Source organism: Ptychodera flava, chromosome 4 (genome assembly GCF_041260155.1).
Source record: "Ptychodera flava strain L36383 chromosome 4, AS_Pfla_20210202, whole genome shotgun sequence".
Classification (NCBI taxonomy): domain Eukaryota; kingdom Metazoa; phylum Hemichordata; class Enteropneusta; family Ptychoderidae; genus Ptychodera; species Ptychodera flava.
The window spans coordinates 6,306,193-6,309,737 of NC_091931.1; positions in this window are offsets into that span (position 1 = coordinate 6,306,193).

The window sequence follows — 3,545 nt, forward strand, 5'->3', positions numbered from 1 at the left end:
AACAGTCGGATGTTTACCTATAACACAGCAAGGGAACACGACATCGCATAGACCTCAAGATCGCGTAACGTGCAATCGGATTTGCTGCCTTGGAGTAGGTATTCCACACGATCACGCTATACACTCTGAAAACGCTGTGTGTGCAAACCTGTTGGCATTTTCGTAACACGTTTTCTCTCCTTTAATTCGGCAAAATACTGACAAATACCTCGATATACCAAGGCTTTCCTTTCTTCCCAATCGATTCCTTGAGTTTCAGAGCCATTCTAACGAAAGTGAGTGAAATTTTGAGCTGTAAAAATCGGACTTCGGTGTGGGTTGCGGCCATGTTTGCAACTCGCTATTTTTAGCCTACAATGCTTGTGTGGACAAGGCGGTCTATCGCATTTGAGCATGAGCAGTGAGAAGCTGAAGGTATTTATATATTAAAAGCCCATGATTTGACCTTCATTTTGGTGTATTTCGTTTGAATTTTGGCCAAATCGTTGCCGTTTTAGCGGGTTTTTAAGTTTTTTAAAGCGTCTAAAAAGATTAAAATGACTTTTAATTCACAAACGAAATGAAAAAATAAGAAATTTGATTAATTAATTACAAAATGAAAACATTTAAGTATAGCTGAATGGTGCAGCTCAAAAGCAACGGATGGATGTTTTTGACAGAACGTATGCAATTTCGCGGGGATTCCCCAAACCTGTCGTTCGTTGCTATGGCGCTAGAAGACGCTGCTTGATTTTGTGAAACGGAACAAATTTTTTTTTCAGACGAGGTGTTTTCAGGTACTCTTGAGCACAAATACTCATTCATCAGTTACTTTTGATCGTTTTACGGCATATTTGTTTGATTCAATCAATGTTGAATTGCAAAACGGGGCGATATTCAGCAATCTAAAACGGCATATACATAGTTCAGGTTCAGTTACCGCTGGCAAAACGATTTTGTGTTTCAACTTTGATCGAACTTTGTGAATGAACATTCTCAATAATCATGTAATACAATGCTGGATAGGTTCTGTTTTTGTGGTTTATGTGTACTTTTTAACGGTGTTTTAGCTAGATGTTGTTTTTTTTGTTTTAGTTCCGATATTTACTCCTCTTTAGTTAGAGCTAGAAGACAATAGTGAGTAGCTGCCGGTAACAGTTTACGGCTAGCATAATATTATGGTTTTCATAGTTTGAGTTAACTTATTAATGAACATTCTCAACAACCGTTGAATGTATTGCTTGATAAAAGTGCCTTTTCGTTGCCTTTGTGGATAATTTGTAGCTTTTCTTAACAGTGGTTTTAGTTGATTTTTGTCTTTTACTAGTTTCTTATTCATCATCAATCATTGACCAGTAATAAAATCCTAGTACCGGTAATAACTTTAATGATGATAGTATTACTTTACCTTTTTGTAAACATAAAGAAATAAATAACTTCATTTTTTTTCGAATCTTTTCCATTGTTGGTATTTTTTGTTAGTTTAAAAATTACTAATCATATGTATAAAACTTTTAATGCTTAGCCTTTACAATCTTAGAAAAAATGAAATACAATTGATTGATATGATAAAAAACCAAACTTTATTGTGATACAGTTCAATCATTTTTTTATAACTCTGTAGTTCCAAATCCAGTGTGCTATACGCATGTCTTGGCAATGCTGAACTCTTCTGTCTCTGTATCGGCTATTGAAGACTACTTCACATCTCATGGATTCATCTTCAAATCTAAAGTAGGAAATATAAAGAGAAAAATCATAAATAGATACACAAAGCTAAAGGAGGAAGATTTCAAAGGTTTTCTAGCACAGCCAGTCACAGAAATAGCTCAGAGCATAGGAGATGGTATGCATTCCCTTGGAGAGGAGTGTGATAGAGTAGGAATAACAACAGAAGTACTTGCTGGTCTTAATACTAATAGCGATTTTTCACCACTGACACTTACAAATGGTGTAATTCTAGAGTTAAAGAGGTTTAAAGATAAGGAAGGCAAGACATGGAATGATCTAGTTAATTGGATAAGGTTGACGTCAGATGATGCTGGCACTGCAACAATAACAGCAGATGGTATTCGTTATGCCCACTCAACAAGAATACATCAGCATTAACAAAACCGATCAACAAAGGTCAGGAGAATTTTTGAAAAGTCCTTTTCATGTACAAAGGAGAGATAGAGATACTCAGCAGACAAAGGTGTTGGTAAAGAAAGTGAACTATATGAGTAATAAGTATAGACAGGAAAAGGAGAAGGTAAAAGACATGGTAAAGAACATGCAACGGCACTCAGAAGTAATTCATGACTTACAGAGAGACATTAGAATGAAACAAGTTTGTAATGAAAGTAAACACCTGAAACGAAAGTGCCAAGATATCCAATCAGATCTTGAGGTCAGCAGGAAAAGGGTTAAAGCCATGAAGCAGAGCAATTACTACAAAAGGCTAAAGCGAAAAGAAGAAAGTTTAGATAGAAAAGAAAAACTGTGCAAAAAGAAGCATGAAAAAAATAAGAGATCAGTCAGAGGAAATTAGGAAAGAGAAGATGAATGTATAGATTCAACTGAATATCCAGTCACAAAAGACAAGTACACAAGAGGAAACCATAAAAAAATGAAACATGAAAAGAAACTCCTACAAACAGCATTGTCAGATGCAAAAAGGGAAAATAAGAGACAGAGAGAAAAATGTGATCAATTAAAACATGCCAATCAGGATTTGTACAGTCAAGTTGAACTTCTGACACAAAAACATGATGATGTAACGACAGCAGAAATAAATACAAGAAAGTGTGGAGGTGTAAATGCACCATTTACTGATGATGTAAGACAGTGTGTTATGGAATTACAGGGTCAGCAAATAGGAAGCAACAAAATCAGTAAATGCATTGAAATTGTTTCAAGGAATATTCATGGTGGTAATTTGACATTAGACGATCTTCCTAAAAAATCAGCTATCGCAAACATGGCAAGTGAGGCATATTACCTTGGCAAAAGACACATTGGAGATGAAATATCTCACTGTAGAGCATTTGACATTCACACAGATGGGACAAACAGAGACCAGAAGAAATGAAATAAAGCTAGACTCGGGCAAAATAATGACACTTGGGTATATTGACATTGCTGAAGAAACATCAGATTCAGTTCTACAAAGTACACAGCAGATGTTTCGAGAAATTGCCCAAATATCATGCCAAAGTACGTTGATGAAAAAGAAGTGATGGAAAAGATGTTAATGAAGTTAACAAATACAATGTCTGATAGATGTAGCGTTATGAAGGCCTACAATGAAAAGCTAAACACCTGGAGAATGAGTGTATTAAAGGAAGTAGTGGAAAGTAATGTGAATGTATCATCCTGGCTGAATTACTTCTACTGTAATGCCCACTTCCTCCTTGGAATCAGCCACAAGGTTGAATCTGTTCTGAAGACTTACCAGACTACTCTAGAGGATGTGTATGGCAAATTGGGTCGAGATGCATTACCCCTATTTCAACTTTGGCGCTGCACCGAGTCTCCTGTTATTTGACTCATAAGAACCGTCAGTGAATGTCTTGGCCCTCGTGGAG